Source organism: Salvia hispanica, chromosome 4, assembly GCF_029641045.1.
Source record: "Salvia hispanica isolate PSC_SH4W2 chromosome 4, Shi_PSC_v1, whole genome shotgun sequence".
Lineage (NCBI taxonomy): Eukaryota > Viridiplantae > Streptophyta > Magnoliopsida > Lamiales > Lamiaceae > Salvia > Salvia hispanica.
This window is the reverse complement of record NC_142695.1, coordinates 3,114,107-3,140,320: the sequence shown is the minus strand read 5'-3', so window position 1 is coordinate 3,140,320 and position 26,214 is coordinate 3,114,107. Positions and strand designations below refer to the sequence as shown.

The window sequence follows — 26,214 nt, the reverse complement described above, 5'->3', positions numbered from 1 at the left end:
AAATTCTTAATCTGATTTTTATGTGATACTAGTAACCTATATCATCATAAGATTGCATAGATTTATATGTCTACGTCGAGAATAATAGGAATGGAAGATGCATTCCAAACAAATACTAGTACTAAATTGGGCACATGCATGCATTGATTGACACCTTTTACAATTTAATGTCCCAATTTTTTCCACAAAATATGTTCCTTGCTATTTTTGTGTTCTTTCTTTGCTTTTCGCTTGTGATTTGGGACAAAAGATTTAATTTTGTTCATACGTTAATTTGAGTGTTTTTATTGTTATTTCTATTTTGAATTGCTTCTCTATTTCTATTTTCTTGATCATGTACTTTAATTATTGGAAAATTTTAGCATGTTTAGTAACTATAAAAGACTAGAATGTTTCGGATTAAATTTGCATATTGTGTTATTTCCAACGATTAATCGTAGACAATATAATGTGATTTTCATACTTTAACTATTACACTTAATTGATTTGTTTTTTCTTTTCTTTCTACTCTATGAGGAAATTTTGAGCATGGAGAATCATGACAATTAGTGATCCATCTGTATGTTTTGCACATTTCACCATTGATTCGTTGGGAAGATCCATCTGTATCTTTTGGAGAGTCGGTATGTATCCAATTTCAGATGGAATACTTTCCAATCCTTTCAAATTGTAGGGATCAGATCACTCGGGATTCGCTAATTAGCGGGACCTCTTTATTAATTGGGTTCTGAGATGGCTAATCTCATAAGTTACAAGCCAGGTACAAAAGTATTACAAGATTACAAGTAATCTAACTCACTGAGATATCTAACTATTACAGATATCGAACCCTAATTCGAGCCCTAACTATTCCAAGATTTCAAACAATCTGAAATCCAAGTCCTTGTCCAATTAGTACCTGCACACTCAAGTAGATAGATCAGTGAACCAACACAAGATCCTTTCGGATCTAAGTAACAACAAGTAAATGCAACTAAGACAGAATAGTAAGGATATGGCTCAGGTCACAACAGTCAATGACGGACCCAGGTGGGGTCGGGTGGGGTCGGCCGACCCCACCATCGGTCCGTGAGTGCCGCCGGGAAGCTCTGTAATTTGCCGGTGACCCATGGCAGCGCCGCCTCCCGACCCCTCGACAACTTCGTCTTCTTGGAAAATTAGAGAAAAATTGTGGGGAGAAGATAAAAAATACAGAGAAACCATTGTTATGGATTAGAAAATTTAAATGAAGAGGAAATTTAGTAATGGAGAAGAGAACTCTGTTGCTCTACTTTGAAAGAGAAGAAAACTGTAGTCTGTAGACTAGTTTTGGGAGAAGATCGAGGCGTCGTTTTAGTAAATATAGGGATATTTCTTTTATTGAAGATTTTTATTTTGATTCCTTCATTTTTAAGTAATATTTTTATGCAATAAACTTATTATTAATATATAGTGGTACTCCTATTTACTATGCGGCTGTTTATTTTGTGCAATTAATTTAGTTTACTAGATCCTACAAATGTGTTAAATATTAAAAAAATATTTTTTTAGTTTTATTTTTAATTTTGTTGAAATTAACAATTAAATTTGTAATAACAAATACTAGGAATTATATTAAATGATACTCCTATACTAAAGAAATTAACATAAGGGACTGCAAAAATGATAAAAATAACTATTTAAAAATTATATATAAATTAAATAATACTCCCTCCGTCCCAGATAATTCGACCCATTATTCCATTTTGGGCCGTCCCACATAATTTGTCCCACTTTACTTTTACCAGTTTTGGTAGTGGACCTCATAATCCACTAACTCATTCCTACTCACATTTTATTATAAAACTAATACTTTAAAAGTAGGACCCCACATCCCACCAACTTTTTCAACTTACTTTCCATTAGATTTCTTTAAATCCGTGCCAAGTCAAAGTGTTCCGAATTATCTGGGACGGAGGGAGTAATTATTTAAATATTATACTATCATATTAAATTTTTTGTCCGACCCCACGAGCTCTAGTTTCTGGATCCGTCATTGACAACAGTGACTACACTAGGCCAAGGACATCCCCACACGCTTCTACCACAAGTCACACGATGAGAAACCTTTGAATGCTAGGTCAGGAAACCCTAGCCGCACCGAATGCCACCCTGACTATCAGAACACCTCACAGTCACCAGAAACTCACAAGATCCTCACAAGTTCTCACTTCTTGAACGCCAGACTTCACCAGATTCAAACCCTAAGTAAGAATCCTTCAAGTACTCTGTTGGGAACCGAGAAAGTCTCCAAACTCAAGATCTAAACCGATAGGACCCACTAAAACAAGGATCAATCGGTGTAACCCAAAGATCTGAGTAGTTCACCGGCGAAGTCGCCTGAAAACAAGAGAGAGAAAGAAGAGAGAAGGCAGAGAGAATACTGGAAAGAGAGAGAGAGGTGAGTAAGTTGAATTAGGGTAAGTGAGAGGTCGGCCTCTCACTTAAAAAAACACAACACAGAATCAACGGCCACAAAGCAGGATCCGGGTGAGAGTCCCACGTGGCAAGCATCGGTGCAGCCTGGGTAAGTAATGGATCAAGCCGGGTTGGACCACCATTACACAAACATTGGGCCATAGCATTTAATCAATTTGGGACGGGCCCAAAACGTAATTAAATACCCAAGGTCCAATTAAAGTAGACCACAAATATTCAACACAAATAATGAAGCTGAAGCTTCTCAAGGCATGGAAAAATGGAGTTCGCTTCTGTAGTCAAATGTTTCAAGCTATGACACCCAAACAACCCCAAGTATTTGAGACAAGGGAATTGATCTTCAAATATTTCCCACTTGGCTATTCCAAAGCATCCAAACCACAACTTCAACTTCTCAAGAAGGGGCAACAAACCTATCTTTTCCAACATCGGCTCCCATTCAAAGTGAAGTTCCATTTGAAGATTTAAACTCTTTAGGGTTTTGGGAAAGGTGAGCTTTTACAAAGAGGCATTCCCTCTAAAACCAAACCAACACAAGATATCGAGAGATTCTAATCTACACAGACGATCAATATTGCTCAGACTATAATAATCATCATAGCCCTTTCCCTTGCTACCTGAATATTGTATCTTCAATTTCCTAATATTGGGAATTCTCGAAACGATCTTTCCATCGCACTTGAAATTACGTGCTCCCTCAAGTACCACTAGCTTCTCCATGACGACAATATCACTTGAAGGATCTGGCAGAAGAAATTTTCTCCCTGCCATCTCAATGTGCCTTAGTTGAGGCATTTTCCATATCTCACTAGACACATTACATCTACGCATACATGAAACTATCAAGCCCTGCAAATTCCAAAGGTGATTGAAAGAAGAAAAATCTGAAGACATGCCAGCAACTGCAACACCGAGGTGTCTCAAGTTAACATACCGAGACACAAGAGAATTCACATAGTTTTTGTATGTGAATATACGGAACTTGTATGGGCATATTGCCCAAAAGAATCCATAATACCGAACGGAAGGGTATTCAAATGGTTGCATAATAGTTTGATGGAGGTGCCAATAGTTAACTTCTCGAGACACAAGATTATTCATCGTATTTTTATCATCTTTATATGCGTGTATTGTCCTCAACAATCCAAATTTCTGACACCGCGGAACTTTCCCATGCTCCCAAATAATGGAACGAGCATCTGACATAGATAGCAACTCATCAAGGACTTTCTTCTTTGAAGTGTTCCTTGTTGGAAATAGTGTAGCCTTTACACGGGCAAACTCTTGCTATTACAAAAGAACCAAAAAGCTAGAAGGTAAATTAAACAAAGTTAATGTAATAAAAGGATCAAGATGCAAACTATAGTCTTCTTCAAGTCGAGTCGAGCTAACCCTCTCTCCGCAAGACGAGATACGCTCCGGCTAGTGCTCACGGATTGGCGCAACATCTCCAAAGATGAAACGACTTTCCTCCTACTGAGTTGAAGCACTTCAAACTCGTAGGCTCCGGCGAACTTGAATTGGAGGCGAGAACCGAGCAATGCAATGATCCTAAGATGCGAACTAGAATGCTTGAGCTTAGAGAGAAGAGAGAATGATTGTTGGTGTGTTCTCCTCTCCCAAACTCCACCTATTTATAGGATAGGGGAGACCACCTCAAAGGTCTTGACATTAAGGCATACCATAAAGCATTTGGAGGTTACCAAAGATGAAAGGCCAAAGGCCTAGCCTTTTCAAATTTCCCACATGTTCCATGTTTTCCTACAATCCCCCACATTGGTTAGAGCGCCGCAAGCTCAAACCAACACCAGACACAAATGCATGTATGCAGACTCTTTGCTCAGTTCTCGAGAAACGATACTGTCTTTGGAGAGGTAACTTGTGGTTTTGAACCTTCCATAGTCAACACTATCGAACATACCGGCGGGCTAGTGGACGCAATGCCTTGAACTATTCCTCCTTGGTGTATGCCTAGTCAATAGTATCAACACAATATTGTCTCAACTCCATCAGTTCTCACGTTTGTGTCCGTTTCGGCCGTGGAATACCTCTTTGGAATTCATAAGTGACTCATACACACGAAGCGGCTCCACTTCTCACTTACAGAGTGTTGGGGATAATCGCAGCGGAAAATGCAAAACAAATAAATCCACATAGGAATCTATTTAGGTGATTATGTGGGTCGATTCAATTTCATGCTTGAACATGTAGAGACATATAATTACGCAATTAATCACATAATTTAATTTAAATTATGTTGTTGAATACTTACAACAATGATTCTCCAAAGAATCGAAGTGGCTTGCTACTTCTCCACGTGTAGATCTTGAAGCTTGATTGTGAATGCAAGACCAAAGATCTTCTAACCTATGACCCTTAACTCTATAGATCTACATTCCTTGTGGGAGGAATCTCTTAGAAATTATAAGAATCTTGAAGGAGAAGACAAGAAAGCCAAGTGTGGAGGCTAGGGTTTTTGATAACCTTTGTGTCTCCCCCTTACATGCTTATTTATAGAGTTTATGATGGGCTAGGTTAGGGATCTATGGGGCTTGGATTGGGCCTCCCCAATTGGACCTTCTTTACTAATTAAATTATAACCCATAATTTAATATAAGGCCAATGGAATATTTCTTGTGCCGCTATAGAAGAAATATTGACCGCCCATCCAATCCGTGATTACAAGCAATCCGGGTTAACCTCTTTAATATATTATTTCCCGTGTCTAAGACTTTCTATATCCATTAATTAATTTGTAGTCTGCTATAGACTTTAAATTAATTAATATCTTTATTTCCAAGAGTTTGTCTAGTACGAGATGTATATTCAAATATACTTTTCCTTTTCTATTTATTCTTGGATTAAATCCAAACCGGCCGGGTTTCCGAATAATAGAACTTCTCTCGAACACCTCTTGGGGATATAGTCAAACCGCGCAGGCACGCGATTCAATGTAATAATAAAACTGACACCATTCTAGTTATTAATTACTACTACCCAAGATATCAGGAATATTGAGTTACGAAAAACCCGCACCTATTGATAAGTCAAAGCAGCGTATGATTAAATAACGTGTGTCCTATATTATTACAAAGATTAGGAAATATTAAATCTCCAAGACATCGTCTTACAGTAGATAGCAACAAAGACTTGTCTATACTTTAGATCCGTTCAATGCTATACCACACCAGTGTCACTAGTCATTCTCAAGGTAAAGACGACTTTCGGATGGACACTGCAACCTTTCACGATAGGTAGCCAAAGCCTATCTAGGTTGTGAAAAAGTTTTACTTCTACAAGGTACCGGTTGGGCCACCTACTGTGATGACCTGTTCCACGACCCAACCTTCAATATAGAAGACTTAGACTGATTTTACTTTCCGGTGTTTTAATTATATAATTTAATATATAATTAAATACGGTCAATACCCATTAAAGTAAAATACACAGTGTGAAGAAAACATTTATTATTCTCATTAAATGAAGAGTGTTTACAATATACAAGCAATTTATCAAATTCAAAAACTCGAAAAATGCTTTTTAGTATATATGTTCCAACAATCTCCCACTTATACTCAAAACATGCTTTCGAGTATACTACTGTCAATTTTCTTCAATTTCTCCCACTTATAGAGAAAGCAGGTCTGAGTCTTTAATGCATCTAACACCTATCCTTCCATATGACGATCAAACGTCCCACCCGAGAGGGCTTTCGTGAAAGGATCAGCAAGGTTGTTTTCTGTTGCAATCTTGACTACTTGTATGTCACCTCTCTGTACAATCTCCCGAATGATATGGTACTTCCTCTCAATGTGTTTGCTTGCCTTATGGGATCGTGGTTCCTTTGAGTTTGCAACAGCTCCAGAGTTATCACAATATACCGTGATGCTCTTGGGCAAACTCTGAATCACACCCAACTCCTTTAGGAAGTTCTTGAGCCATACAGCCTCTTTTGCAGCTTCAGAAGCAGCTACATACTCGGCTTCCATGGTCGAGTCCACAATGCATTTCTGCTTTGCACTCTTCCATATAACGGCTCCACCTCCCAAGGTGAACACATAACCAGAAGTAGACTTCCTCGAATCACGATCAGATTGAAAATCTGAATCTGTGTACCCCATCGGACATAGATCAGATGCCTTGTAAACTAGAACATACTCTTTAGTCCTCTTCAGGTACTTGAGTATATTCTTTACTGCAGTCCAATGTCCTTGGCCAGGGTTCGACTGATACCTAGCCACCATGCCTACGGCAAAGCATATATCAGGTCGTGTACACAACATAGCATATATGAGACTTCCAACTGCCGAGGCATATGGAACCTTTGTCATGTCTTCTATCTCTGTATGTGTCGTAGGACACATCTCCTTTGATAGATGAATTCCATGTCTGAAAGGGACGAAACCTGTCTTGGAATTTTCCATGCTAAAACGTTGTAGTACAGTATCGATGTAGGATTCTTGAGACAAGCACAACATTCTCTTCTTGCGATCTCTGATCACTTTGATTCCTAGAATGTGTCCCGCATCTCCCAAGTCCTTCATCTCAAACTGGGTAGACAACCAGTTTCTTACGGACGATAACATCTTATTATTGTTTCCAATTAGCAAGATGTCATCCACGTAAAGTACCAAGAACACCACATTTGCACCTTCAACTTTCTTATACACGCAACTCTCTTCTGGGCACTGATCAAAACCAAATGATTTAACAGTCTTATCGAAGCACATGTTCCATGCTCTGGATGCTTGCTTGAGTCCATAAATGGATCTTTTAAGCTTCCACACCATGTGCTCCTTGCCCTTAATTTCATAGCCCTCGGGTTGTTTCATGTAAATGGTTTCCTCAAGACTACCATGCAAGAAGGCGGTCTTGACATCCATTTGCCAAACTTCCCAGTCCATGTAGGCTGCGATGGATAGGAGAATCCTAATTGATTTAAGCATAGCGACGGGTGAGAAGGTCTCATCATAATCGTTGCCTTCTCTTTGGGTATAACCCTTTGCCACTAATCTAGCTTTGAACAATTTAACTTTCCCATCCGGACCTCGTTTACGCTTGAATACCCACTTACTCCCAATGGCAATGCAGCCTTCGGGTAGGTTTTCAAGGTCGTAAACGTCCTTATCCTCCATTGATTGTAATTCGGAATCCATTGCCTCAATCCAGTTGAGACTATCCAAATCATTTATTGTTTCTTTGTAGTTCCAGGGGTCAGGTTCTAGATGTCCGGAAGCTGAGTCTGAAGACTCTCCCAGACCAATCCACCTTTCTGGTTCTTTTGAAACCCTCCCACTACGACGAGGCTCTACAATCGTAGAAGTAGAAGAAGTTGTATTATGTGGTGCAATATTTTCTTGTGGAGTTTTCTCTTGTGTAATTGGAACGTCATCATCTCTTATTTCTTCAAGAGTGATTACACTTCTGGGTTTTTGATTCTTAATATACTCCTCTTCCAAGAACTTTGCATTTGTGCTTACAAATACTTTGTTGTCTTGAGGACTATAGAATTCATAGCCTTCTGTTCCTTTGGCATATCCCACAAACAAACATTTACCTCTGTGCGAGAGTCCAATTTACTTGGATCTTTAACTAGCACATGCGCCGGACAACCCCATATCTTGAGATGTTCTAGGTTGGGCTTACGCCCAGTCCACAACTCATGAGGTGTTTTGGGCGCTGACTTTGTAGGTAAGTTATTGTGGGTGTAACACGCTGTTTCTAGCGCAAACCCCCAAAGGAATTTTGGCAACTGAGCATAACACATCATTGATCGAACCATTTCAAGAAATGTTCGATTTCTCCTTTCCGCAACTCCATTTTGTTGAGGAGTGCCAGGTGCAGTCAGTTGGGATTCAATCCCAGCTTCCGCTAAGTAGCCCAAAAATTCATCACTAAGATACTCGCCTCCTCGATCAGATCGTAAGGCTTTCATAGTCTTACTATGACGCGTTTCTGCAAATGCCTTGAATAGTTTGAATTTTTCAAAAGATTCTGATTTGCGTTGCATCAAATAGACTTGGGCTAGTCTTGAATAATCATCAATAAAGGTGATGAAATATACATAGCCTCCCCTAGTTTGAATTTGGAATGGACTACACACATCCGAGTGAATGAGATCTAGTACTTTCTTGGCTCTATTTCCTTTGATCTTAAAGGATCTTTTGGTCATCTTGCCTTCCAAGCAGGATTCGCAAGTTGGAAAGGGGTCTAAGCTTAGTCCCTTAATTGAGCCAAGGCTCGCCAACTTTTGGATCCTTCTCGGATTGGCATGCCCAAGCCTTAGATGCCATAAGTACATATCATTCATATCATGTGGTGAAGTCTTTCTCTTGCGAGAAACAGATATGTTATTCGACTCAACAACTTGATGCGTAGAGCGTATAGTATACAAGTTATTATCCATGATACCTTAACAGATAAAATAATCATCTCTCCTTATAATGCAAGCATCATTGAAAGAAATAGAATATCCGTCAAAAACCAGTTTAGAAACAGAAATCAAGTTCCTTCTAAACGAAGGTATCAATAAAACATTGTTTAATACCAAAGCTCTACTACTAGAAAAGCGAATATAAACAGCTCTCACTGCAATCGCTCCCACTCTAGTAGCATCCCCCAGATGGACAATGATCTCCCCTTCACTTAGTTTCCTTGAATCCTGCAACAAAGCGGGATCAAAACATACATGATCAGTTGCTCCCGTATCTACTACCCATTGATGGGTAGAAACAGTTGCTAAGTAAGTTTCAAGAACATGAGCTTGGTGTTTACCTTGACCATTTGGACCTTTACCCTTCTTGGGGCAATCAGGCTTCCAATGTCACTTTTCACCACACTTGAAACACTTTCCAGTTTTTCTTGCTTTAACCTTCTTCTTGTCCTTCCTTGCCTTCAATCCCTTGGCAGCCTGCTCCGCCTTGCCATCCTTCCTAGGTCTAGTGACTTTGGAACTGGAGGCGCGGTCAACCAACATAGCTTGCTTGGCTTGGGCATAAATGCCTTCAGCGTTTTGAAGCTCAGTTAGAAGCTCAGCCAAGTTAAGGTCTTGCTTAGTCATCTCATAGTTGACTTTAAACTGTTGAAAGCTTGCCGGAAGACTTTGGAGTATTATGTCCACCTGAGAATCTGGATCAATCGATCCTCCCAAGACCTCAATTTGATTGAGATGGCGCATCATTTCAAGGACATGGTCCCTGACTGGCGTGCCCTCCTTCATCGTCTTATTCATGAGACTCCTAATCGCTAGAGATCTAGCAGATCGACTCTGAGTCCCAAAAAGAGATCTAAGGTTCTCCATGATCTCATAAGCGGATTCGTAGGAATGATGCTGATGTTGAAGCACATTTGACATAGAAGCCAAAATATATCACTTCGCCATCTCATTGGCCTTAATCCACTTATTGTACACGGCCTTATCTTCCGCAGAAGCATTATCAGCAGGTTTTGCAGGGCAACCGGTTTCAAGCACAAACTTATAATCATTAGCGATAAGGACAATGTTCAAATAACGTTTCCAGTCTACATAGTTAGGCCCCTCGAGTTTGTTTTCTTTCAAGATCACAGATAATGGATTGAGCGACATAATTGATATTGACTGAGAAAAATAAAAGGTATCCATCACACAACCATACATGATAAAGGAATGTAAAAAACCATAAAACATTCGAAAATCACATATGCTATTAAAACGCTAAATAAACAAGCACCAAAAGGATGTCATGGATTATTTAGATTTTTAAAAAAAAAATCTTGGTCACAATACCGACAGATAGTCCAGAGACCATAAGAATGGCATGGCTGCCTAATATTGCCTAAGCTAGTACCATAATTCTAGTCCTCAAGAATCTTATCTTGCTTTGAATACTCCTCTAAAGAAAGGTCGCACGCCACTCAACAAGATTCTAAGACCATGGTTATCATCTTTTAAATAATGCTCATTTCGTGATAATATCGCTCCCACTGGAATCAATATTCCTTCAGAAACATGCCTTTTATTTAAAAGAACCATTTTAGTTATTCAAATCTTATGAAATCTGTAAATATTACTAATAACATAACTCCTCTAAAGAAAGGTCGAAATGTTATATAATTTACTTCACATTTGAATACCATTTATGGAGACCATATACAACATGACTGTTCGTAATTATCGCTTAGTCATTTTTTAGTTAAAATGGTTTTCATTTGATTATCATGCAAGCAAATAATTATTTAACTCACATAAGATGTAAATCACATAGGCAAATAAATTTGCACATTTTGTCACATCACACATAACCAAATAAATCATTTGATTTTAAACCACTAAGTGTCTAAAACCAAATAATTAAAATAAATCACAATTTATCCTTTCCATGAACCATGGTACTCCGGATAAAAAGGATTAAATAAAATATATACCCCATTTGAATAAAACAAATATCTAGGGTATAAAAATTATGTCAAGACCACACATTGGGCCTTGCCTATTAAACGGGCCATCTAAAACCCTAATTAGGGTTTTGCCCTAAAATAAAAACAACTAGCCGCCGCCGCCTTCTAGGGATCCGCGCCGCCGTCGTCTTCATCGGGCTGGCTTGCCGCCGCCGAGCACCGGGAGCTGCCGCCGTGCCGTCAGCCACCAGCCGCCGCTGCCTCGATCTGCGTGCGGTCGAACCCTAGGGGTCTCGACCGCCGCCAAGGCTGCGCGCCCAGCCGCCCAGCCTCCGCCAGCCGTCAGCCACTGCTCCGCCGCCGTCTCGATCTGCGTGCGGCTATAAGCCGTCGCCAAGACTGCCGCCAGCCGCTGCTCGCCGCCTGCCCAGCCGCCAGCCGCCGCCACCGCCTAGATCTGCGTGCGGCCGAGCCCGCTAGGGTTTCGGCCGCCGCCTAGGTCTCCTCTTCGTCGGCTTCGTCTTCGTCTTGTTTTTCTCCATCGTATTACATTTCTTTGTATTCTAACTATTACATTTGTTTACAAAAGAAATATACAAGGGAAAAACAAAACCTAATCTACCACGGTCAACCCCCGTGGGTTTACAATAAAACGAAGAACAACAAGATTCAACAATCACGCAATATTGCAAGCATGAAAACAATCATCCATCACATTTTTCAAACATGTAGATCTACACAAGTAGAACACAATAAACATAGATCAAGAATAAACTATCATAGATCCACAATATTCTTAAGAATATTCTTATAGATCTAGAATATTCCATTTAACAACTATATAAAATAGATCTAGAATATATTTTATAGATCTTGGAGTACTCTTTTGTAGATCAAGACATTCTTCATCAATCTTGAATAAAATTCATAGATCTAGAATGTTCTTTAGCCGATCTAGAGTATTCACTTATAGATCTAAAATATTCTTCATTGATCCATGTAATTTTGAAAAAACAAGATTAAACCCAAATAATCAGAGCCTAAAAGCATGGCTCCGATACCAATTGTTGGGGATAATCGCAGCGGAAAATGCAAAACAAATAAATCCACATAAGAATCTATTTAGGTGATTATGTGGGTCGATTCAATTTCATGCTTGAACATGTAGAGACATATAATTGCGCAATTAATCACATAATTTAATTTAAATTATGTTTTTGAATACTTACAACAATGATTCTCCAAAGAATCGAAGTGGCTTGCTACTTCTCCACGTGTAGATCTTGAAGCTTGATTGTGAATGCAAGACCAAAGATCTTCTAACCTATGACCCTTAACTCTATAGATCTAAATTCCTTGTGGGAGGATTCTCTTAGAAATTATAAGAATCTTGAAGGAGAAGACAAGAAAGCCAAGTGTGGAGGCTAGGGTTTTTGATAACCTTTGTGTCTCCTCCTTACATTCTTATTTATAGAGTTTATGATGGACTAGGTTAGGGATCTATGGGGCTTGGATTGGGCCTCCCCAATTGGACCTTCTTTACTAATTAAATTATAACCCATAATTTAATATAAGGCCAATGGAATATTTCTTGTGCCACTATAGAAGAAATATTGACCGCCCATCCAATCCGTGATTACAAGCAATCCGGGTTAACCTCTTTAATATATTATTTCCCGTGTCTAAGACTTTCTATATCCATTAATTAATTTGTAGTCTGCTATAGACTTTAAATTAATTAATATCTTTATTTCCAAGAGTTTGTCTAGTACGAGATGTATATTAAAATATACTTTTCCTTTTCTATTTATTCTTGGATTAAATCCAAACCGGCCGGGTTTCCGAATAATAGAACTTCTTTCGAACACCTCTTGGGGATATAGTCAAACCGCGCAGGCACACGATTCAATGTAATAATAAAACTGACACCATTCTAGTTATTAATTACTACTACCCAAGATATCAGGAATATTGGGTTACGAAAAACCCGCACCTATTGATAAGTCAAAGCAGCGTATGATTAAATAACGTGTGTCCTATATTATTACAAAGATTAGGAAATATTAAATCTCCAAGACATCGTCTTACAGTAGATAGCAACAAAGACGTGTCTATACTTTAGATCCATTCAATGCTATACCACACCAGTGTCACTAGTCATTCTCAAGGTAAAGACGACTTTCGGATGGACACTGCAACCTTTCACGATAGGTAGCCAAAGCCTATCTAGGTTGTGAAAAAGTTTTACTTCTACAAGGTACCGGTTGGGCCACCTACTGTGATGACCTGTTCCACGACCCAACCTTCAATGTAGAAGACTTAGACTGATTTTACTTTCCGGCGTTTTAATTATATAATTTAATATATAATTAAATACGGTCAATACCCATTAAAGTAAAATACACAGTGTGAAGAAAACATTTATTATTCTCATTAAATGAAGAGTGTTTACAATATACAAGCAATTTATCAAATTCAAAAACTCGAAAAATGCTTTTTAGTATATATGTTCCAACACATAGGTGATTCTTTAATGAGTATCCTGCCATACTTCATCTCCTTGAGATTTCAAGAATCATTAAAGGTCAAAAGACTTAACCTCTTACCACGTGCAGGTTACAACACTCAATGCTTTCTAAAGAATGGGCGAAGATTAAAATCTTCTGAGTGTTACAACTAGATTTGTATAGCTTTGTTTTCCATTGAACCAATCCCATGGGATCTCCAATCGTATGGTTGGGTTACCACTATACTCATCTTTTAAGATGTGGTTTTCAGTCCCATTCCTTTTAGCAATTTATGCATTTGATCACGGTTTAAACCTTTTGTTAATAGATCCGCTATGTTGTCCACCGACTTAACATAGTCAACAGCGATAACACCACTTGTGATCAACTGCCTTACGGTATTATGTCGTCGACGAATGTGTCGAGACTTACCATTATAGAAGCCACTGTGTGCTCTACCTATAGCTGCTTTACTATCACAGTGTATCACTACTGTGGGCACTGGCTTCTTCCAACATGGAATACATTCTAGGAAATTTCTGAGCCACCCGGCTTCTTCCCCTGCTTTATCCAAAGCGATAAACTCTGATTACATGGTGGAGCGAGCAATACACGTCTGTTTCGCTAACTTCCACGAAACAGCACCACCCCCCACAGTGAAGACATACCCACTCGTAAAAAATGAGTCTTTTGAATCAGAGATCCAATTTGCGTCACAGTACCCTTCAAGTACTTGGGGATATCTTGTGTAGTGCAGTCCAAAGTCAATAGTATACTTCAAGTATCTCAAAACTCTGTACAGAGCTTTCCAATGTTCTTTGCTTGGATTGCTCGTGAATCGGCTCAACTTGTTCACTGTACAAGCAAGATCTGGTCTAGTACAGTTCGTGATAAACATAAGACTTCCTATAACCTTTGCATACTCTTCTTGAGTAATAGGCTCACCCATATTCTTGCTTAGATGGACATTGAGCTCCAAAGGAGTTTTTGCTGGCTTACAATCAAACGAGTTGAATTTCTTAAGCATTTTCTCAACATAATGAGAATTGCTTGCAATTCCCTCATTAGTTCTCACTATTTTGATTCCGAGAATCACATCAGCAAGACCCATATCTTTCATATCGAAATTTCTTTTCAACATGTTTTTTGTCTCGTTAATAATGGCACTATTGCTGCCCATTATCAACATATCATCAACATACAGACACACAATAACAAACTCGTTATCTGTGTTCTTAATGTAAACACACTTATCACACTCGTTGATAGTGAGTCCATTTGACAACATCACATTGTCGAACTTCAAGTGCCATTGCAACGACGCTTGCTTCAATCCATAAAGAGACTTTACCAATTTGCATACCTTGCATTCTTGCTCGGGCACAACAAACCCTTCAGGTTGCTCCATGTATATCTCTTCTTCCAAATCACCATTCAGAAACGCAGTTTTCACATCCATTTGGTGAATCTCAAGATTGTGCAACGCAGCAATCGCAAGAAGCACCCGGATGGAAGCTATTCTCGTAACAGGTGAGTAAGTATCAAAGAAGTCATGCCCTTCTTTCTGCTTGACGCCTTTCACCACCAGGCGAGCTTTGTACTTATCTACAGTACCATCGGGTTTATATTTCTTTTTCAGAATCCACTTGCATCCTAAGGCCTTGCAGCCTTCTGGCAAGTCTACTAACATGTGTTATTTAGCATAATGGATCTATTTCACTGTTGATAGCTTCTAGCCACCACACTGCGTCTGGGCCAGACAATGCTTCTGATAGTGACTTTGGTTCACCATCCAACATAAAAGTTATGAAGTCTGGACCAAAAGTCTTAGCCACTCTAACTCTTTTACCACGTCTTGGTTCTACATCCTCAAGACTTGTCCTCGTCACTTTTGGAGAATTAGAACTAGTGGTTTCATCCATCATTCTTTCACTAGAACGATCATCTTGCTTCTTGCAAGGAAACACATTCTCAAAGAATACAATATTCCTTGACTCAATTACTGTTCCTTCAGCTACATCGTGTATAGCTGACTTATGAACTAAGAAGCGACATGCGCAACTGTTCAATGCATATCCAATAAAGATACAATCGACTGTTTTAGGGCCAATTGCAACTTGTTTTGGAGGCAGCACTTGTGTACCTTTGCTAAACACCCCCACACTTTAAGGTATGTATATGAAGGTTTCTTTCCCTTCCACAATTCATAAGGAGTCACATCCCTAATTTTGAGTGGAATATTATTCAAGATGTAATTTGCGGTTAGCAAAGCTTCCCCCCACATGTTCTGGGGTAATCCTAAATTAATCAACAGAGCATTCATCATCTCTTTCAGTGTTCGATTTTTGCGTTCAGCAACACCATTCGACTGAGGAGAATATGGAGCCGTGGTTTGGTGAATTATACCACTTGCATGACATAATTCTGCAAACGGCGCCACATATTCACCACCTCTATCACTTCGAACACACTTAATTCGACAATTAAGTTGATTTTCGGCTTCATTTTTTAAGTCTTTAAACGCTTCAATTGCCTCATCTTTACTTCTTAATAAGTAAATGTAACAATACCTCGTGCAATCATCAATGAATGTGATGAAATACTTTTTACCACCTCTGGTTTGCACAAATTTTAAATCACATATATCTGTATGGATCAATTCTAGAGGTTTTGTGCTCCGTTCTACCGAGCGGAACTGCAGCTTGGTCATTTTTGCTTCAACACAGACTTCACATTTCTTTTGTGAATTAAACTCATCAACTTTTAGTAAATCAAGATTTACTAATCTTTTTATAGCATTTAGATTTACATGTCTTAATCTTTTATGCCATAAATCAGAGCACTCAAGCAAATAAGAAGATGTGCCATCTTCCTTATTGCTTATTGTTTTTCCACAGTGAATGACCACAACATTCAGCTCAAAAAGCCCATTCACTAGGTGACCTTCACCGAACTTTCCATACTTGGTCAATATAACCTTTTCACACTCAAATTCTAGTGAAAATCCATTATTTACTAGAAGTGAGTCTGATACCAAATTATTTCGGATGTCTGGGACATGCAGCACATCCTTAAGGGTAAGAACCTTTACAGATCCTAATTTTAGCAACACGTTACCCACACCAACCACCTCAGAAGAGGCTTGGTTTTCCATGCGTACTTTTCTACCTCCAACAGATTTGTAAGTAGAAAAAACGTTTCTCTCGGAGCACACATGACATGTGGCACCCGTATCAACAAACCATTCATTTGGATTATTACCATGGTTCACGTCGGAGACCATTGCGACCACCTCGTGATCTTTGTTGTTTATAACAACACGTTCAAATAATTTGCACAATATTATCTCCATCAATAAGTACACAATTATCTTGAACCATATCTGCATTGGTATATTCAACACCACATGCATAATTACTACCAAGTCAAAACTGGTCTTGCTTGTCAAATGACAAACGATAAACACAATTATCAAGAGAATGGATCTCAAGAAATTAACCACTTCATTGTGCATCGACATTGCGTCTGTTTGTTGCTTCATTCCAGCTTTGAATTTTATGTTTCCTCCAGCTTCGGTCGACATGATGATGGCAAGAGTACAGTATCTCGTCTTGCGACTGTTGGAAATAGTGAAGCCTTTACACGGGCAAACTCTTGCTATTACAAAAGAACCAAAAAACTAGAAGGTAAATTAAACAAAGTTAATGTAATAAAAGGATCAAGATGCAAACTATAGTCTTCTTCAAATCGAGTCGAGGTAACCCTCTCTCCGCAAGACGAGATACGCCCCGGCTAGTGCTCACGGATTGGCGCAACGTCCCTAAAGATGAAACGACTTTCCTCCTACCGAGTTGAAGCACCCCAAACTCGTAGGCTCCGGCGAACTTGAATTGGAGGCGAGAACCGAGCAATGCAATGATCCTAAGATACGAACTAGAATGCTTGAGCTTAGAGAAAGAGAAAATGATTGTTGGTGTGTTCTCCTCTCCCAAACTCCACCTATTTATAGGATAGGGGAGGCCACCTCAAAGGTCTTGACATTAAGGCATACCATAGAGCATTTGGAGGTTACCAAAAGATGAAAGGCCAAAGGCCTAGCCTTTTCAAATTTCCCACATGTTTATAGGATAGGAGAGACCACCTCAAAGGTCTTGACATGAAGGCATACCATAAAGCATTTGGAGGTTACCAAAAGATGAAAGGCCAAAGGTCTAGCCTTTTCAAATTTCCCACATGTTCCATGTTTTCCTACAATCCTGCGTATAACAACGCGGCGTTGGCTATTTATGCCTCGGGGACTAGATTCTCCAATCACATGATAAAATCCTTCTTTCTTGCCCTCGTTCACTGATACATCTCTAAGCAAATCATGAAGTTTGACTTCATTTATGTTTCCGGTACTACCCAGCCGATCAACTGAAATGAGATTTCTATCAACTAAATCCTTTATGAACCTTTTCCCAATTGTTTCCAAAGTTTTTCTTCTACTGGTTTGAGAAATCCTTCAGAAATCCATAGTTTGATTACCGTAGAGACTTTAATTGCATCATCTTCCTCAAACATGCCCATGTATAAAAAAACAAGGCTTTAAGTAGACAGACAAATGATCGTAGCTCTTTTTCAACAATCTCAAGCAATGCTTATCATCATCCAAATTCACCACTGAAGTTAAGTTGTTTCTTATTGATTCCCAACACTCTTTTGTGTGTTCAATATTTTTCAAAATACCTCCCACTACAACAATTGATAAAGGAAGTCCTCTACAATTGTTTGTAATTTCCTTTCCAATTTTCTCCAATTCAAGAGGAAAAGGTTCCTCTCCAAACACAGTTTTGGAGAATAGGACCCAACTACTACTCTCATCAAGAAATTTCACTTGGTGACTATAATGATTATTCAATTGAGGACTCAACTGGGATAACCTAGTCGTCACCACTATCCGACTACAATTCCCATTGTTAGGAAAGAAATGTTGTATCTCATCCCAAGACTCGATGTTCCACACATCATCCATTACAATCAGAAACCTTGTACCTCACAAAAATTTGTATAGCTCTTCTCCTAATTTTTTGTCACTCTTTTCACCAAGTAATTTCTTGTTTACGTTAGTAGCTTGAGAAACAAGTTCACATAAAATCTCTCTTATGTTGAATTGTTCATAAATAGTAGCCCAAGCACAAACATCAAAACGCTCTTTAATAACTTGTTTCGAATAAACAGGTTTTGCAAGAGCAGTTTTACCTATTCCACCTATACCTATAATGGGGATGACTTGGCGACCGGGTGCATCCGCCACGAGATTTTCCATGATCTCGTTCAAGATATCATCAGAGAACACCATCACGCCACTACTCTTCTTCCCAGTGGAAGAAGAAGAAGAGACGAATCTCCGCCCTTGATCACCGAGCACCATCGCCTTCTCAGTGTTGGCCTCCATCGCCACTCTCTTGATCCGATCCATTTCTTCAACCACATTTTGCACACCTTGATACAACTTCTCCGCTTCATCACCATCGCCATCACCGTGATTTGATGAGACATTTCTGGGATCCTTTGGACCTCGAAAGCAATGGAAGAAGCTTCCGGTTTTGGTTGCTTTGGATCTATCGAGCTGGATCTTGCGGACAATATGAGATTCGATAACATCTTCAGCCGCATAAGCTGCATCTGCGATACGCATCTCCAATGGATCTGCTTCGTCACTGTCAGAAACAGGGGACTTGTAAGCTTGCAGAAATTCCTGCAGAAAGTGAACATTTTGAGTGAGAGACTGAGTTTGGTGTTTGTTGAGAGAGATGGGAGGGGAAGGATGGTTTTCGATGTCATCAATGAGATGCATTAGAGAAACCAAGGCTGCATAGGCTGTCATTTCATTCCAACCTCCATTCCAACGATTAATCTTAGACAAAATAATGTGATTTTCATATGCCTTCAACTATTACACTTTATTGATTTGTTCTTTTTCTTTTCTTTCTACTCTATGAGGAAAATTTGAGCATGGAGAATCATGGCAACTTGTGAAAGAGTCCTATGTTTTTATTTTCCTAAGAAAAAATTATATTTGGGCACAAGTTGCTGAAACGACTCAATTTCTTTAAATTTGATGAGTTAAATTGTCATCCCACCTAATTACGGAATTTAGAGCATCTACCTACAGCCATTAACACCTAAAAGAATAATTTTTAAAAATATTAGATCCACTTGTAGTTATATATATTTTCACTAATTAAGTTGTTTTTGGTGTAATGCTTATGTGGCCTTAAGTTATGCACTATTATAATTGGTTCAACATTAATTTCTTTTAATCGATTCAATGTTTATCGAGACAACTTTACAAATCAGATTAGATTAAGGGTAATAAATCGACCAATTTATTATTTTATTTTTAGTTATGTTTGGTGCTTTGAAAGTATTGCTATGAGAAAATATTAAATACTAGTATTCAGTTTAAAGAGAGATGGGTCATAAATATTAATAAGTTGTTGGGCCTACTGTCCCATCATCGGCCTGTTTCCAAAAATATTTGGGCTTCAAGAGAAGCAATACAATTAAAAGATGAGTTTTACTACCAACGGGTTGTAGCGTAGTTGGCAGTGCGGAGCTATGGTGACCTTGAGGTCACGGGTTCAAACCCCACCACTCGGTGGGAGACTTTCGGCCTTAATCCGCAAACCCGGTCGAGTAGGATTAGTCGGATTCCGGTGGATTCGGCTGTGGTCAAATCAAAAAAAAAAAAGATGATATTTACTTTTTCGCCTCAAATTGTAATATCTCATTGACCAAAAAAATCGTCTTATTTTTTTAATTTTAATCTGCCCATTAAAATTAGTTTATTTCTATTTATGTAAAATTTCTTAACATTATTTCTTTCTCTCTCTCTTCTCTCTGATATTTTACTCAATTTTTCTTTTCTTTTTTTTTCTCTTATTTATCAACTGTGTATTAAAAATCCTGTCATCCAAAATTTAGATTATTTTTCAAAGAGAGAAAGGTATTGTAACGACCCGCCATTTTAGGATATAATAATAATGACGATCGCTATCTAAGAAGACTTAAATGCAACAAAGATCACAGGCTAGGGTCTCATTTAGAGGTAATTTACCAGAGTATTAAATGAACGATTAAGTAAAAGAAGAATAATGCCTTAGCAATGAAATCCAACAAAAGGCTATCACAATAAATGCTCTGAAATAGCAAGGTTCCCAAAACAATCTCATCTGTTTCATATCTAAAATATTCCCACGAAATAAAATAATTCAACCCAACCAAAAGATCACAAGTTTCATATTTCTAGCGGAAGCGACCAAGAGAGAAGTGAAGCTATGTATGGAGACACAACGACACTTAAAGTTTCAACAGATCCTATTATTATTTCCTACTCAACACCGCCGTCCGCTCGTCACCGCTCAACCTGCACATAGGGAAATCACATGCAGGGCTGAGTACTATAATCATACTCAGTGGACTCAATGCCGAAAATAGTTTTATCAACAATAGTAATTGTCATGCCATTTCAAGTGTCCATCGGGGTTTTATCTTTAGAAAGGCCCGAGGCACCAAAATATATTCTTTATCAAATATCACGGCCGCGCAACCATTTTTCACATCGACGCTTACCATATCCTCATTCTACATGACAAGGAATGCGGCCGCAATCCAGGTCACTAGACCGGCCGACCCGTACGCCAGCACTCGGTCTAACATTGGTGTACACTAATCCAAGTAGAGTTTGCGGCTCTACAAGGATCCAAATTCGATTATAACAATAGTGGCATAGCCACGAGGGATAGGCACGACAAAACAAATCAAGGCATGATAACACATATTTCATTCTCATCAATATCAGTTTAGGACAATGTCTTTATTTTAAAAGAAAGCCCACCTTGTCGGCTTAACTCAAAAGTATTCTCTTCTCCTCGTTTATCACGCTGAGAGCGCGAAGTATCATCTTTAAATTAGGCGTATCACAAATCAGTTTCGAACATTGATTCAAAATCATGCATGTTCCCAAATTTCCCTTTTTCCCATCGATAAATCTTTAATATCAACATCCAAAAATTAAAGTACGATTAGTAAATCGTTTTTATTTAAATAACAACCCCAAATTCACCAACAAATCGAGTCACGCATGAGTGATCTACACACACCACACACGCACACGAACACAAGACATGTGCACGCCTTTCGAGGCGTGCACACACACACACTCGGTCACACACACACTCGGTCACACACACACACACTTATCTCATGCACCCCAATTTCACCGATTAATTTCCCTTTCGCTCATTCTAAATGCATGTGGACTCAAGAACACCGATTGACCAGTAGAAGAAGAAAGATTAATATAGAAAATACATTTTCCAAAAGAATGAACGGTAGAAACAAGTTATAGCCTTGATTCTTCAACAAATCTTGAATTTCAACTTGAATTCTTCTCAATTGATGAAGAAATCTTGAAGAAAAGTAGAAGAAATTTTGGAGAGAGTGGGAGAGAGAGATTTCAAAAATTTGGGAGGAGTGGGGCGTGATTTGTGTTGCTAGGGTTTAGGATCTCTCATGTATTTATAGAGTGCCAAAATAATATCTTTAATTAAATAAATTAAAGATTTGAGAAGATATGGAGAGATTTGATTTTAGTAGTTGGCGTGTATTTTGGGAGAAATAAGGGGGACTTTCGAATTATAGGCTATTTAATTAGCCTATGATTTTATTTGGATATTTTACGGAGTAGAATAAAATATCACGGAGCAAGAAAATAATAATAAATCCTCCCAAATAATTATGGAATAGGCGATTTTTATGCCTATGATTTAAATTCAAATCCTAATTCAAATAGGATATGACAAGATCTTCTTAGATATGGTAGATATTCTAGCATATTTATATTTATTCATGGAAGAGAATAAATAAGAGATTAAATAATATAGTAAATAATTCATTCTTCCCTAATATATGAGATTTTCAAAAATCTCAAGGAATGGGGGTGGGTTTCGAAAATTCCAAGGTGGAATTAAAGTATAATTGGACTTTGGGTTTAATTCGGATAATTATCCCAAGCAAATAATTAAATCCAAGAAAAATAGAACTCCTTCTCCAATAATAGTGATGGTCGAAAATTTCAAATAATTACGTAGGATATTTATGAAAATCCTATTTAATCTCACTCAACCCTTGGGAAAAATAATTCACCACAATTATATTACTCCGCATCAAATATTCACACCAATCAATCATTTCTTTCACTTCATTTTCTCAACGCATTGACCTTTCAACGGTCACGTCATATTTTCCACATCTTTGACTATTCAATAGCCACGTCATATTCTCAACAAGTTGACTATTCAACTCAATCTCAACTCCCGTACACAATCAGGTCACAAAGACATCATGTAATTAATTAACTCATCGATTAATCCACATAGCACTTAAAGGCATTTAATGCAAAAATATTATAACCCGAAAATTAGGGTTTGAAAAAGTGGGGCGTAGTATGCAATATAGTATTATATCATGTGATAATTCCGTCTCTATTTATACAGACTGAAATAAGAAACCATTGTTTTCTCAATGCATGCATGAATCAAATAAACCGAAAACAAAAAAGATGCCGCAATAAAATTTAGTTCATACACACTTGTATTAACAATTATTTTTTATCTCTAAATAAATTTTAAATCAAAATAAAAGAACTTTGAAAGAAAAATGAAAGGGTTTTTGTATTGAGATTGTTTTGAGTGAAATTCCAATCACAAATATAATGAATATACCCTGCCTCCATACACGTTTATGAGATTGATGTAAATGCATTGTAGAATATTTTAACATAAGGTAAACTATTACAATTGCAAATACAACAATACTTCATTGAAAATGTGAAGAAAACAAATCTCAAACCTAATACTAGAAATCAGATATATGAACTTTGAAGTTGGGACCTGCGAAACTCTGCATTGATTGGTTCTTCTTGCGACACCAAACTTTAATACGAAAGGGAAGATTGTCTCCTTGTAAATCCATTTGCTCCTCTACAATCTCTTTTGCACATTTCACCATTGATTCGTCGGAAGATTCATCTCTATGCATTGGAGAGTCGGTATGTATCCAATTTCAGATGGGATACTTTCCAATCCTTTCAAATTATGAAGGTGAAGCTTCTCAAGGCATGGAAAAATGGAGTTCACTTCTGTAGTCAAATGTTTCAAGCTATGACACCCGAAAAATCCCAAGAATTTGAGGCAAGGGAATTGGCCTTCGAATATTTCCCACTTGCCCGTTCCAAAGCATCCAAACCACAACTTCAACTTCTCAAGAAGGGGCAACGACCCTATCTTTTCCAACATCGGTTCCCATTCAAAGTGAAGCTCCATCTGAAGATTCAAACTCGTTAGGGTTTGAGGAAAGGTGAGCTTACACAAAGAGACATTCCCTCTAAAATCAAACCAACACAAGATATCAAGAGATTCTAATCTACTCAGACGATTAATATTGCTCAGACAGTAATAATCATCATAGCCCTTTCCCTTGCTACCTGAATATTGTATCTTCAATTTTTTTATAATGGGAATTCTGGAAACCATCTCTCCATCACACTTGAAATTACGTGCTCCCTCAAGTACCACTAGATTCTCCATGATGGCAACATCACTTGATGGATCTGGTAGAAGAAATTTTCTCCCAGCCATCTCAATATGCCTTAGTTGGGTCATTTTCCAAATCTCACTAGGCACAATAAATCTACGCGGACAAGAAACTATCAATCTCTCAGATTCCAAAGGTGATTGAAAGAAGAAAAATCTGAAGACGTGCTAGCAACTTCAACACCGAGGTGTCTCAAGTTAACATTCCGAGACACAAGAGAATTCACGTAGTTTTTGTAATTGAAAGTACGTGATTTGTATGAGCCTATTGCCCAAATGAATCCATAACACCGAAGGAAAGGAAAACAAAATGGTATGCCAACAACTTGACGATGGAGGTGCCAAGAGTTAAGATCCCGAGATACAAGATTATTTGCATACGATTCTTCTTCTTTATGTGCATGTATTGTCCTCAACAATCCAAAATTCTGACACCGTGGAACTTTCCCATGCTCCCAAATAATGGACCGAGCATTTGACATAGATTGCAACTCATCAAGGACTTTCTCCTTTGAAGTGTTTCTGCGTATAACAACACGACGTTGGCTATTTATGCCTAGAGGACTATATTCTCCTATTACATGATAAAATCCTTCTTTCTTGCCCTCATGTAGTGATACGTCTCTAAGGAGATCATGAAGTTTGACTACTTTTATGTTTCCGGTACACCCTAACTTATCAACTAAAATGAGATTTCTATCAACTAAATCCTTTATGATACCTTTCCCAACTGTTTCCAAAGTTTTGCCTTCTATTGGATTAAGAAATCCTTCAGAAATCCATAGTTTGGTTAGCGTTGAGACTCTAATAACATTATCTTCCTCAAACATGCCCATGTATAAAAAACAAGGCTTTAAATATACGGGCAAATGATTGTAGCTCTTTTTCAACAATCTCAAGCAATGCTTATTATCATCCAAATTTATCACTGAAGTTAAGTTGTTTTTTATTGATTCCCAACATTCTTGTGTGTGTTCCGTATTTTTCAAAATACCCCCCACTACAACAATTGATAAAGGAAGTCCTCTACAATTGTTTGTAATTTTCTTTCCAATTTTCTCCAATTCAATAGGAAAATGTTCATCTCCAAACACAGTTTTGGAGAATAAGACCCAACTACTACTCTCATCAAGAAATTTCACTTGGTGACTATAATGATTATTCAATTGAGAACTCAACTGTGATAGCCTAGTCGTCACCACTATCCGACTACAATTCCCATTGTTAGGAAAGAAATGTTGTATCTCATCCCAAGACTCGATGTTCCACACATCATCCATTACAATCAGAAACCTTCTACCCCACAAAAATTTGTATAGTTCTTCTCCTAATTTTTCTTCACTCTTTTCACCAAGTAATTTCTTGTTTATGTTAGTAGCATGAGAAACAAGTTCACATAAAATCTCTCTTCTATTGAATTGTTCGGAAACAGTGGCCCAAGCACAAATATCAAAACGCTCTTTAATAACTTGTTTCGAATAAACAGCTTTTGCAAGAGCAGTTTTACCTATTCCCCCCATACCAGTAATGGGGATGACTTGGCGACCGGGTGCATCCGCCACGAGCTTTTCCATGATCCCATTCAAGACATCATCAGAGAACACCATAAAACCACTACTCTTCTTCCCAGTGGAAGAAGAAGAAGAAACGAATCTCCGCCCTTGATCACCAAGCATCACCGCCTTCTCAGAGTTGGCCTCCACCGCCACTCTCTTGATCCGATCCATTTCTTCAACCACATTTTGCGCACCTTGATACAACTTCTCCGCTTCATCATCATCACCACCGCCATCACCGCGATGTGATGAGACATTTCCGGGATCCTTTGGAACCCGAAAGCAACGGAAGAAGCTTCCGGTTTTGGTTGCTTTGGATCCATCGAGCTGGATCTTGCGGACAATGTGAGATTCGATAACATCTTCAGCCGCGTAAGCTGCATCTGCGATACGCATCTCCAATGGATCTGCTTCGTCGCTGTCAGGGGACTTGTACGCTTGCAGAAATTCCTGCAGAAAGTGAACATTTTGAGTGAGGGACCGAGTTTGGTGTTTGTTGAGAGAGATGGGTGGAGAAGGATGGTTTTCGATGTCATCAACGAGATGCATTAGAGAAACCAAGGCTGCATAAGCTGCCATTATCTATGTAAAACAGAGTATTTTTTTTAGAAGAATTTGAGAAAATCAATGTTCAAGAACACATTTATATGAGTTTTGAAGGTTGAAACAATGTCCCAA

The 26,214-nt window shown here is 38.4% G+C and overlaps 2 pseudogenes; both read right to left on the bottom strand.

The window, feature by feature from the left end:
* Window positions 1–504: 504 nt before the first annotated feature.
* Window positions 505–19,209, bottom strand: LOC148927079 (uncharacterized; annotated as a pseudogene).
* A 3,867-nt stretch (window positions 19,210–23,076) lies between these two features.
* LOC148927078 (putative late blight resistance protein homolog R1A-3) lies at window positions 23,077–26,214 on the bottom strand (annotated as a pseudogene).